Below are 13,697 nucleotides of genomic sequence, written 5' to 3' on the forward strand. Positions count from 1 at the left end.
CGCCTTTGGAGGCCGCGGGGGAGCGGGCTGTGTAGGGTACCACTAGGGCAGCTCCTGGGCTCTACTGAAGCGTGAGAGGGGGGCAAGACACCGCCTCCTCCCGGCTCTCGTGAGGTCCGTCCTCCAGGCCTGCACCCTTTGCGATCAGCTACCGCCCATCTCAGAGACTGGCGGGGTGAGGCCTGGCGGGCGGCAGAGCCCGAGCCGGCCCCGCTCCCGGCCGCTGGGCTGCGTGTGCGGGCGGCTCCGTGCGGGGGGATTTGAAACAGCCGCTCCAAGGGCCGCGCGGCGGCGGCGGCCAATCAGCAGCGGGGATTTTTCGCGCTGGTTCTGGCCGGAGGAGGGGGCGGGGCCGCCGCGCAGGATTGCCGGAGCCGCCGCCGTTGCCGCCGCCGCCGCCGCGTCTCTTAGGGTGCTGCAGCTGCTGTTCGCGGGCATCGAGCCGCCGCCTCGCTTCGCCCGGCTCCTGTAAGAAAGGATGCGCCAGAGCACAGGTCAGCGGGCTGGGCCGGGCCGGCGCCCCTGGGGCGGGGGAGGCCCCGGGCACGTTACCGCAGGCCGCGGCTGGAGGCGGGAGCGGCGGGGCGGTTACCCCGCTTACTCGCAGTGATGCTGTTCCCGTCTGCTGCCGTTGGCGGACAGGGAGCGGGAAGCGCTGGCAGTGGGGATGGCCGGCGGCGCTGAGGCGAACGGGGTGGCCCTTAGTCTCTCCATCCCCCAACGCCGTTATCCTCCCCGCTCTCCCGATCCCTGCCCTCGGGAGGGTCCAGCTCTTCCCCGCTGAGCCGCTTCTCCCCTCCTCCTCCCAGGCTGAGGGGGAGGCTCCCCCTTGCTCACCTCCCGCCCCCGGGGCGCTTTCGGACCGTCCTGCGTGTCCCCCAGCCCCGGCTTATTCCCCTGCATCTCCCGTCCTGCCGCCGGAGGCAGCCGCAGTTTTGCTGAGGGTGGCTGGGCCTCTGGCTCCTGGGTGTTGGAGCAGCGGAAGGGAGCGATGCCGAGGCAGGAGTCCCGGCTGTTGCTGCTTCATCCTCTTTCCAGTGCCCCCCACTCCCCTCCACCCCCTTCATCTCCGCTGTAGGAGGCGAGGGAGACTGGGAAGGGGTGGGCTGAGGCGCCTGCTCGTGTCACCTCCTTTCCCAGCGTGAGAATCAATCAGTGCAATGTATTTGTGTGTAATAGCACACAGGATGGAAAGAGCTCCTGAAGGAAGCTTTAAAATACCGTGTTAAAGGGTAGGTGTGGGTATAACTGCACCCTCCCTTTGCACTGTGTGTGGTGCAGTCATCTGAGGGCTGCTACTGCTGCCTTCCCTATGGGTAGAACTGGGATTCCATGGCAGCAGGAGCAACTCTGGAAATGTGTGTGGAGGGGGAAGCCATATTTGATTTATTCCTCCACCAAAGACTGGTGTGATGATCCCTATACTTACCCCTGCTGCAGTTCATTCTGGAGCAGTATGGGAGGCAAAGGGAAGCCTTATTAGAGAGGAGGAAATAAAATGTTACTGTCAAGACAGACTGCTTGTTAGCTTAGTCTTTATTAAGTAAAAGAGGGTAGGTCTCACACAATTTGGATTGATATTTATAAGTTAAAAGAGGCAGGGGAACTTGCATTTCCAAGGCCATAGTTACAGTTCATCCCTTGTGGGTTATTGCTCTAGCAGTTGGGGGTGGGAATTCACCACAGTTCTTGAGTGTGTTTATACTTAGTGTTTTTCAAAATGTGCCTGATCAAAGGAGGAGCAAATATAATCAAAAATATAGGAACAGTAAAGATACTGTATTAAAATAGATTTCAGGAAAAAAGGGCTCTTTGCTAATAGACCAGTTAGATGAACATGAGGCAGGTATAAGCCACTGCCTTTTTCTTGAATATTTTCCTATAATTTTTTTTAATTAAGATTGACTGCTATTTATACTGAATAAAGAGGGTCTCTTGTAAAAGGAAGAGAGGTCTTTCAGGCCTCTATCTGAATACAGTATCTATTTATTGTTCCTATACTTTTGATTATATTTGCCTTATGAGGCATATTTTGAAAAACACTAAGTATAAACACACTCAAGAACTATGGTGAATTCCCACCCCCAGCTGCCAGAGAAATAACCCACAAGGGATGAACAGTAACCCCATGGTGTAAGTGTGTGGCTTTTTCTCAGCTTGGTGGTAGTTCATGTATCGTTGTGTTTAGTAAAGGTCCCTTAAATGTGAAGAATTCTCTTAAATCTGATCGAATAAATTTGCTCTTCTCCAGTATCTAAATCATGGTGTACAACCAATTCTGAAGCAGTAGCCACTATTCTTAAAATTATGTTTATTGTTCAAGCCAACTAGCTGCATTCAACTGGCCAAATAACCACTTGTGGCTGCCGTGTTGGACACCACTGATCTAAATACTATCATACTTGAACCTTTATAAACTAATTGTTGAAATTATTATTTGTTGTGTTAGGGCCTTGGAAACAACTAATGTACCTGAATAAATGCTGTGGTACCGCTTAATGAAATTATTTGACTTGTTGGCTGCTTGGTAAATAAAACTGCTGTTGAGTAATGCCAGTCAGTGCTCAGATATGCACTCAACTAAAATGTTACTTACGTTGTATTTGTGTGTCATTGTTGAGCTATAAGGAGTGTTGTGTTGATGAAATATCATCTAAAATGTATAATTAAATAGACTTCACCCACTTCTGTAGAAATAAGGTATTTCTTATAAAGGGTATGGGCATAATCATTCACTGCCACTGATACACTCTCACAGAAATATGCAAATATTGACGGACTAATAAAAATATAAATTTATCCAATAAATGGAAATTTCAAAAAGGAATAAGTACATTTACATTAACTTAGGTAAATGAAGTATGGAGGAAGTACTCAGGCTGACAGTTCAGACTAGTTCTTATCGTTGAAACTAATCAGTATATAACTACAGTATATTGAAACTACACTCCAATAATAAATCTAATGTGAATGATGTTACAGAAAATAAAAAATGGTAGTATTTAATGACTTTACGAGCGTTTAAGTTTATCATTTTAAAAAACAGGATTATCTTAATTGTGTTAGGCCTGTGAGATACTGGCTTCTAACAGATGAGTCTATGTCTACACTACAGCAATCTGTAGTGAAAGAGATCTTCTGGCAAAATTTCTGTGGACAGATCACGTCGACACACAGAAGCGGATCAAACGAGCAACCAGAAGCTCAGCAAACGGGGTTGCCCTGTGAATTGGCAGCCGTATCTGTCGACAAATGGCCACCGGGAGTGCCTATACATCTTTTTTGTTGACGGAAACTGTCCACAAAGGCGTTGTTCCTCATTGTGGAGAGGCAGAATGCTGTTGGCAGAAGTGCTGAGTTTTGTCGACAGACTTGTCAACAAAATGTGTTTTGTGTGTAGACACCTTGTGGATTTAGTCAGCAAAACTCTAGTGTAGATATAGTGGGGTGGTTTAATTATTTTAGGCTGGGAATTTGAGGCTGCGATGTACCTTGTGTAAAAAGGATTAGTGAGTTCTAAAATTATGTATTGAACAAGAAAGGGCAGGCACTACAGATTGAACCTCTCTAGTCTGACGCTCTTGGGACCTGAAGTGTGCCAAACTGGAGGTCAACATTGTCTAGCAGCATTTCCACTGCTTTCTGGGCTCTTAGAAGACATTTAGAGGTATGTTAGAGCTAAAGAACAGCGCAGAACACTGTTTACAACCACAAGGCCTGGCTATCAAACTTCATGGGACCATAGGAAACTTGATAATTTGACATCCGCTAACTAAAATCATGCCGGACCACAATATGCTGGACTACAGAGGTTCATCCTGTATAACTGTATCCCATTGTTGGTGGTTCATTGACTTCCTGTTTTTTGTTTTGAATGTATTGTGTCATTCATGCCACTAGAATTAATATGTCTCTAAATCTAGGCCTCAGTCCTGCAATTTTATGTGTGTGGACCAGTGTTCCCTGTAAGGTGAGCGCTTGGGGTACTGCTCAGCTGGTTACCAGAGCACTCGCAGCTGGCAGTTTGTATTTCTTTGGTGGTGCACATGTGCTCATACCTTTGTGCACGTAAAACATTTTATGCTGCCTACAGATGGAAAAAACTAGAAGAGACATTGGCATGGACCCTTATTGTCAACTGTAGCCCATTCGCTTCATTGGTGCTCCATAGACGCAAAAGGCTCAATCTGGCTCAGATTAGTGGGCTAAGCATTAGGGTTTGTCAGTACTTACTGATGGATAGATGGGCTGGTAGTTGATCTTCCAGGGTTCAGTTTAGACTGCATGGTAGGACTGCACTAAATGGAATGCTAAGGGTGTTGCAGTCGATCCCAGTACCCCTTGTGACTGCTGGTGACCTCATGCTGTGGAGATGCTGCAGAAAATCAATGCAAGCTACACAATTTACATAGCTGGAGTACTGTATCTTACATTGATTTTTATCCTGTACTGTAGACCTAGCCTTAGTCTGTGCCTAAAGGGAAGATGTGTATGCTGTAAATATATCAGCCTATTTTCCATCGTTTTTATTTCTGATACTTACATAATCGCACAGTGGAATTTTAATTTTAAAATATAAATATTAAAAACGTGCAAACTTATGCAAATTGGAAGCATTTCCTCCATGGAACTCAGTGAAGAATTCGACTTACGGAAAAAACTCATCTGCAGAAGAGCAACTCTTGCATACCCTGATATTCAACAAGTCCTCCTAATGGAATAAATTTGGTATTCATTAGAAAATGTGACTGTTCACATCTTTTGTCTAATTTTTTTGTGCTACACTTACCACTGCTATCTTGTGCCTTTTTAAATCTTTTAACTTCATTGGCCATGTCTACACTAGCCAAAAACTTCGAAATGGCTATGCAAATGGCCATTTTGAAGCTTACTAATAAAGCGCTGAAATACATATTCAGCACCTCATTAGCATGCGGGCGGCCGCAACACTTCAAAATTGATGCGGCTCACCGCCGTACGGCTCATCCAGATGGGGCTCCTTTTCGAAAGGACCCCGCCTACTTCGAAGTCCCCTTATTCCTATGAGCAGACAGGAATAAGGGGACTTCGAAGTAGCTGGGGTCCTCTGGAAAAGGAGCCCCATCTGGATGAGCCACGTGGCGGCGAGCCGCCTCAATTTTGAAGTGCCACGGCCACCCATGTGCTAATGAGGTGCTGAATATGTATTTCAGCGCTTCATTAGTAAACTTCGAAATGGCCATTTCGAAGTTTTTGGCTAGTGTAGACATGGCCATTATGTTTTTGTGACAAATAACCTTCTAAGACAAATTATATAGTTTGGTATGTGTTCACCTGTGTATGAGATCTGAATGTGTAGCTTTTGTCCCTTTTACCCTTTGACTAATGAAGATGAGAAATGTTGTGGTAGAATAAATTGGATAAGCACATCTACTTTGCTAACAAATACCTTATTTTTCAATCGGAGGCGTTGCTTTGAAGCCTCATGGAAAAAAGCTTTACATCTGTAGTTGGGTAAGGGAAGGTGAAATATGATACCCAAGGATGAGTGGCCAAATGGAGAGGAGAACCAAATTTAAAAATGTACATATCTAGCAAATTGTGAATGAGGGGATTTCATTTTCTATTTTAACTATAAAATGAAAAGCTGGAAGGTCTGTGGTCAAAAACAAGAGAATTGAAATGTCCTTTCAATCCATGCCTTTTTTTTTTTTTTTTAAATCTACAGTTGTCACAAATAGTAAATAAGATGAAGTGTAATTACACAAATATCCATTGTTTTTCTTTCAGATTACTTTGTTCATCTGATAAAAGTAGAAAAGAATAAATACAAATGGGAAAATGTGATTTAAATACTTTGTCCTTTTTTTCTTTTTTTTTAAGTACTTGAGATCTAGACAACCAAATCAAAAATTAAAGTTTTTGGTAGTGATCATTTTAAGATGAACATGTTGACTTTACCCTATTGATTTAGGAAAACTTAACATGTTTTATTTCAAAATGAGTGCTGTAATCTGTATGAAAGATTAGATAGATGGCCTGCAATTACAAACGGAATGCTGGGCCTTGTGTCATATGTACCTATTTTGTACCCTGCCTTCATACCAAAAAGGATAGATGGCCAAAGTATTGAGTTCTGGAGTTCAGATGTTTTGTACCTCTCAATATCCTGTGCCGATTGATGATAAATAATATCTGACTTGACAAATTTAAATGTCAGTTAGCCTTAAGAAATCAGTGTTTCTATAGTGTAATGTGAAAAGCTACTTCTTATTTGGAAGGGAAAAATATAATGGAATATTTTATCCAATAAAAGACTAAATATTTTAAGTATGCTTGCTGTTTGGTGCAAACAAAGCATATGCATAGTGAATTGTAAAGCATCAGTAAGAGACCATGGAATTTAAAAAATAAAAATTAAAAAAAAAAGGCATTTCTCTGGGCAGTTAGCCATTTGGCTTTCTATCTAGGTATCTAATGTGACCACAACTGCAATATCTAGTGCCTATTTAAGAAACAGCAACTAACTTAACAATATGGAAGTCTTTTCTTAAGTCTTTTCTTAACTTCTTCATAAAAAACTCTTAATCAAGTTAAAAGGTCCTTACATAATGGCCCAAGAATCTATAACTTGCTTCATAAATACAGAAGCTGCCTTCAGTTTGTCATGTAAGTGAGATGTTTAAGGTAGTTGCAAGTCTGCTTTTCAGAGAAGCTGGGCCTTTAACCAACCCATTCTTCAGCGTGTATCCTTTGTCAAGCTTTCTTGTGGTAAGCTGATGTTAAGTATTTGCCTCTCCAGTCAATAAAAAGTACCCATAGCAAATTACAAATTTACCGTGGAAAACAATCAATGGTTAAAATAATTGAAAAAGAAAAATGATTTAAATAGTCTCAATACTGAATAATTGATATCATAAAAAGAACAATGAGCATTATAAAACATGGGACTAAGAAAAAAATAATGCACCTGCATTTCAGGAATAGAAGATGAGGCTAAGTGAGATCTTTAAAAAATAATATTTAATATCAATTTGAAATATTATAGAAAAATGATATGATGGAAGACTGAAGGAAATGATGAATAATTTTAAGAACCATGGCAAGCAGCAAAGCTCCTGTCACAGTGTATAGACCCTGAATGATTCATGGCCAGGTTTGTGGTAAGAACTCTTGCTCAGTATTTTACAATATTTTTCTAGTGTGGATTAGTTTGAGCAAAGGCTTGGGATCATGAAACTTGATGACATACTATTTATGGAAGCAGAAATCTATCCATGCTGGCATTCAGAATAGGCTAAATCAGGTGTTATCCCTATAGGCACGAATGCCCAGGTTCTGGTTTCATAGGCTGTGTCTACATGGGCACAAATCTTCGAAATAGCCATATTTCAAAGATTACTAATGAGGCCTTCATTAGCATTAGGACGCTTCCAGCCACAGTGCTTCGAAAGCGCTCAGTGCAGCTACACGGGCTCCTTTTCGAAAGGACCCCACACCTTTCAAAATCCCCTTATTCCGATCAGTGATCGGGATAAGGAGATTTCGAAAGATGCGGGGTCCTTTGGAAAAGGACCCCCCTGTAGCTGCGCTGAGCCGTGCGCTTTTGAAAGTAACGCTTTTGAAGTGCCGTGGGTGGAAGCATCCTAATGAGGCGCTGAATATTCAATTCAGCGCCTCATTAGTAATCTTCAAAATGGCCATTTGCATGGCTATTTCGAAGATTTGTGCCCGTGTAGACACACCCATAAGGAAGCTAAGAGGAAGCATGTAAATCCTCAAGAGAATCAATGGCAGTATGGGTTTTGAGGAACAGTACAGAATATAAGATTAGAATGTGGATCCCTTCACTTGAAAGTTCAAAGGAGATAGCTCTGCATACTTTGAATCCAGTAATTTAGAAAACTTACTGCTGTAACTGAAGAATCTTTTATGAGAAATAGGGATTGTCCAAAGTTGTGTTTTGGTAGCTTTTTGTGAGTGAACAGCAAATACAGATTTGTTTATTCAATAGGCAAAATTGAACAAAAAACAGAACATGATCAGTATAAATATTTGGCTTTATATCTGTGCACTATATGCTGCGGTGGAGAATCCTAGCTCATGGTCCAGATCTGGACCGTGCCTTGTGGGATCCAGACCCTGAGGCTTGGGGCTTCTCTCCATAGCACCTGGACCATGTCAGGTAGAGGGTTTGGAGCCCTGAGTCTTGCAGGCTGGATCAGGCAAGCCAGGTCCGGATTCAGGCTGTGGACTCTGCTGGGGGCTGGGGCTGCTCACTGTTTGTTCCCCCTCCGTGCCCCCCACGGGGGAAGGGAAGTCAACCAGCAGCAGCCTCAGTACCCTGTCCAGAGGCTTCATACCTCAGTTCTGGAGAATCAGAGCAGCGGAGGGCAGTGCTTGGGAACGGGGATGGGGGAGAGGACATAGAGCCATGTGTATACTGGGGGTGTGGCAAAGGTAAGCTAGACCTCCGCCACCCAGACCTTGTGCCCCCAGACAGCTCTTGCATGCCTTTCCAGCACATTCCTTTCCACCCCGACCTTGATCACGCAACCCAAACCCTCCGCCCCCACCTGCCCAGACTCCACACCCTGCTCTTCCCTCCTTAACTTTGCACCCTAAACCCATTCTGCCCTGACCCCATACCTCTCTCTTGCAGCCCCCTCCTGCCTAGAATCCCTACCTGCACCCTGCTCCTGACCCTTTCTGAGGCCCCTCCCTTTCAGGCATCCCAATCTCTCCCTACAGCCTTCCTCTCTGGTACCCAGCCACACTGGGTCAGACAAAAGGTCCGTCTAGCTCAGCATCCTATTTCCCTGGCAGTGGCCAATAATAGGTGCCCCAGAGGGAATGAAAAGAACAGGCAATCATCAAGTGATCCACCTTCTCAAAAACAGAAGGTGAGGCACCATTCCATCCCATTGCGGTTAATAGCCATGTATTGAGCTAGTTATTTTTTTGAGTTCCATTAAAGTCTGACTTCCACCAACATCCTCTGGCAAGGAGTTTCACATGTTGACGGTGTTGCATGAAGAACTACTTTTTTGGATTTAAACCTGCTACCTATTAATTTCATTTGTCCTACTTCTTGTGTTATAGGAACAAGTAAATAACTTATTTCCCTTATTTACTTTATCCAGACCAGTCATGATTTTAAAGATGTCTATCATATCCTCCCCTTAGGCTTGGAGATTAATTCGAATTTAAGTGACTTAGGTCATATTTGTAAGGAATCAGCCCACACTACAGGGCTCATTCTGTTGACTTTAAGGGCTCCTAAAGTCAACTTTAATGTTTAGGAACTCCTGCTTTTCATGAGGGCTAATACTTTGCATGGTAGACCTCGGGGTAGTGTGGATGAAGCACTGTGAAATGAATGTCCTCTTGGGTGTTTCTCTCAGAGCCCCAAAGTGATTACTTTAGCTATCACTTTCAGCATTGCTGTTCTCCAGGTGTGCAGCATGACAAGCGGAGCAAGGAGCACACCTTTGCAGCATATCTGGCCATGAATTCTCAGGATTGCAGATGAGTTCTAGCATGTAGCGTGAAGGAGATCTAGGACCTCATTGCTGTGTGGGGAGATGAATCTGTGCTGGGAAAACAATGAAGCAGCAAAAGAAATGCAGACCTATGTGCAAAGATGTCACAGGGCATGGAGGAAGAAGGGTAAACCAGGCATGCCCTGCAGTGCCACATGACAATAAAGGAACTCAGGCAGGCATACTGCAAAACAAGGGAAGCAGTTGGATGTTCTGGGTCATCATTGCAAGCATGCTGCTTCTGTGAAAAGCTGCATGGGGTTTTAGGAAGTGACCCAATCACCATTGCCAAACAGTCTGTGGATACCTCTGAAGAGACTCCTCAGAGAACCTCTAGCAACAACAAGGAGGGTGTGGTGGATGATGATGAGGAGAACAATGGTCAACAGGTGAATGGAGCAGTGAATCTCACAGACTACCAGGACTGGTTTGTAACTTTGGATGTCATCTGCTACCTGATGGCAGGGAGGACACTCTGATGAGTTCCCCTTTTTACTCATGCTACAAGTGGGCTAAGGCAATTGGGTATGATCTGTGGAGGCTGCTGTACCTACGCAGCCCAGGACCCCAGAACAACTTGTAACATGTCTGGGGACAGAGCACCAATCCTCCTTGTACATGTCCATAAAGTTCTCAGACAGGTACTGTTTAAGTCTTCTGATGAAGTTTTTAGGGAGGCCTGACTTATTCTAACCTCCTTGATAGGACATCTTTCCACACCAAGCCACCAGTAAGTAAGCTGGAGTCATGGCACCACAGAACAGTGCGGCATAACAATCAGCCTTGTGCCCACATTGAATTAGCATGTGTTCCTTATTAGCTTTTCTTATTCTAAGCAGCTTAATATCTTTTTGCAACAGAGAAAAAGCAGGGGAAGGAGTATTAAGCTACTATGTGATAGCACAAGCTGCTCTGACGTGCCCAGACCATCCCTTCCCTTTCCTAGGATGCTAGGGGAAGAGAAATTTTTGCTGTCTCAGCAGGGTGGAGAGTAGAAGCGTGCTGTGAATGCAACACACAAACCCCCGACAGCACAAATGCACTGCCTTGCTTGTGCCCCCCCGCACCTGCGCTCTTTTTCTTTCCATGTGCCCTGGGGAAAGGGAAAGGCTCAGTGCCCCGCCAATGAGGAAGGAGAAGCACATGGTGGAGTACACTAACACAGCCCCTAGCACCCACCACCCATTGGCAGCATGCATAGTTATGGAAAAATTGCTTTTGCATCTTGAAAGCATCCCCTCCACAGTCTGTGCTTTACTGTGACTGGAAGCGAACCTCGTCAAACAGGTCACTTATCTGTAGTGCCTGCTGCACAGAGAATGCTTAAAACCCAAACTTTGTCCTTGCAAGGAATACATCCCTATTGTGTTTCACAGAGGTTCTTTCTTGAGATTCCTGTGTGTGTTTTTAAACTTATCTACAGTAAATGTATCTTCTTCTTTGAGTAGTGTCCCCTTGAATGCTTCACTCTGGGTGTTGATGCATCCTCGTTCCAGAACCCAGAGATTCTTCTATAGCCATGGTTCCCAACGCATGCACAGAAGTGCGTCCTTGTGCTGTCTGGCGCATGCATGGCACTGGCTCCTCAGTTCCTTGTCTGCCGTCTTCTGCTATAGACGGAGCCTTGCTACTTTCTGCAAAAGAGACTGAAATTTAGTTCATTTGTTAGTTTTGTTAGCCATTACCATAGTTCAAGTTCTTTTACCCTGTTCTACATTGTTACATACACACGAAATACTTAAGCTTGTAGTTGGATGCGTTACTGTTGCATCACTGTCATACCATGTTCCCTGGGATTTAAGCGTTGTGCCACCTGCAAGGCCGCCGTAGCTGCCTCTGATGGCTATGCATCTTGCATTAAGTGCCTTGGTGAAGGCCGCCAAATTCAGTCCGTGCATTGCTCAAGTCTGATGGTGAAAACTCGAAAAGATCAAGCTAGCAGGCATAAGACTTCCTTATACAAAAGATCTTCACAGCCAGTGTTCCACACAAGCCAATGGCTAAATCTGTGGCCAAGGGTGAGGACTCCAAGCATGCCCCGGCCTCCAAAGGGTTTCCCATTGCTGATCTGGGTTCCTCTCCTGCTCATTCCTGTCCTCCAGTGCCATCAGTATGGGCTGTGCCAGAAGAGAGAACAATTCCGGGCTCCCTGGCATTGTCAAAAAGGGTGCATTCAGTGCTGAAATGTAAACGTGGTGTTGATCTCATTGGCACTAACAGCACTTTCAGTGCGCTCAGAAGTGGCAAGCCCACCGCCAGCAGAGCAAAGCAGACCACTCCGGCGTCTGTGTCCTCCCCAGCCCCCACTGTGCCTGCCAGAAGATGGCACAGCTCACACTCCCTGCAGCCCAGCGCTTCATGCAAGTCAAGGGCAGATACACCTCCCCACTCTTGATCACCAGGGGAAATGGTGCAGCACCATCATAGGCACAGGATGTCTATGCCCTATGCACCACAAAGACTGGCACCAAGGGACCCAGCACTGATGTCAATATTGACTAGTCAGCTACCCACAATGACACTGCTTCACTGGCCCCATTCATTACCTTATTCACAGCTTCACCCTGCTGATCTAACCATTAGGCATCATGGTTCGCCTCTCAGTCTAGACCGCCAACGCCAGGTGAGAGATCTGATGGCACCAGTGTATTCTCTCTGCAACATTTGAGCCTTGTACATCCCTGGCAGGATGCCCCACCAGTTCCTGCCACTATGCCATACCATGCTCCTTTTCCATGGTTTGCTGACCCTTACTCCCAGCCAGAGCAACAGTGGTTCTTGTGGTCTGACGTGGCACCATCCTCGATGATAAAACCACGCCTACCTTGGCCATAACCATCCACAGCACAGTTCCCTCCATCCATGCCCCCTTCTGCCTCCTAGGCTACGTCTACACATGCCCCAAACTTCGAAATGGCCATGCAAATGGCCATTTCGAAGTTTACTAATGAAGCACTGAAATGCATATTCAGCGCTTCATTAGTATGCGGGCGGCAGCCGCGCTTCGAAATTGGCGCCGCGCGGCGGCAAGGAGCGTCAATTTCGAAGCGCGGCTGCCGCCCGCATGCTAATGAAGCGCTGAATATGCATTTCAGCGCTTCATTAGTAAACTTCGAAATGGCCATTTGCATGGCCATTTCGAAGTTTGGGGCACATGTAGACACGGCCCTAAGGAGGAGGGGCCTCCTCTCTGAGCCCATACTCCTTGTCACCAGATCATGCTGTCCTTTCTATGTTGCCACCTTCCACTGATGAGGTTCGATCATTCTAGGGCCTAATCCTCCATGTGGCACAGTCCTTGGACAAGGGCACTCAAGAGGTCCTGGTGAAGCAGTATAGACTATTTCGCATGGTGCAATCCCTGCCATCCTCTAGGGTGGCATTATCTGTGGATGAGACTGTCATGGACCCAACCACGACCCTCTAGCAAACCCTAGCATCCATTGCCCCTACCAGCAAACAGGCAGACAAGAAATATTTTGTTGCACTCAAGGACACTGAGTTTCTTGTCACTCGCCAGTTGCCTGATTTCCTAGCAGTGGATGTGGTCAGCAACAAAACAAAATCCTTTAGATCCGCAGCTCAAGGCAAAAATGGGACATCATGGACCATAAAGTGTACTCTGGCACCATTCTCCTTCGTGCTGCCCATTATGACTTTCAGAACTATTCCAAGCTGCAGGAACTTGTCCTGGCAGTACTGGAACACCAATGCCAGACACTGTCCAGCACCATAAAAGAGGGCCACACCATCACCAGTATAGCTGTGCAGTTGGCCATGGATAAAGCCAACGTGATGACATGTGTCACCACCTCGGCCATACCTCTTGGCTTATTCCCTCAAGGGTGCTCAGAGAACTCCAGCACAAGGTTAAAGACCTTCCATTTGACCGCCAGCATCTGTTTGCCAACAAAATTGATGAGGTCCTTCATTCTGTGAAGGACTCTAGGCAATGCTGCCTATTTTAGGGATGTATGCACCCATTTCACCAGCTGCCACCATCAGTCACTCTTAGCACAGACTTCCCCCCGCTCCCACCTTGGTTGGGGAGCACACCTTGGTAATCACACAGTACCAGGCAGTTGGACTGAACAGACGCTTAATGTCAATCTGATGGAACTTCGAGCAGTGGCACTATGCTTGCCACTGCTTCCAGAATCTCCTAGCCAGCAAATC

At 45.7% G+C, this 13,697-nt stretch overlaps 1 protein-coding gene across 3 annotated transcripts in view; it reads left to right on the top strand.

Annotated features, from left to right (window-relative positions):
* The first annotated feature begins 358 nt into the window (after nt 1–358).
* Nucleotides 359–13,697, top strand: part of NSD2 (nuclear receptor binding SET domain protein 2) — a 149,414-nt gene continuing 136,075 nt past the window's right edge. For 2 of the 3 annotated variants that reach the window (XR_012645318.1, XM_074992333.1), the window contains exon 1: nt 365–494. The gene's annotated coding sequence lies outside the window, so the exon portion shown is untranslated. Of the gene's footprint in view, nt 495–13,697 lie in introns of all 3 variants that reach the window. The other variant, XM_074992331.1, reaches the window with a different exon arrangement.

Source organism: Carettochelys insculpta, chromosome 4, assembly GCF_033958435.1.
Source record: "Carettochelys insculpta isolate YL-2023 chromosome 4, ASM3395843v1, whole genome shotgun sequence".
NCBI lineage: Eukaryota > Metazoa > Chordata > Testudines > Carettochelyidae > Carettochelys > Carettochelys insculpta.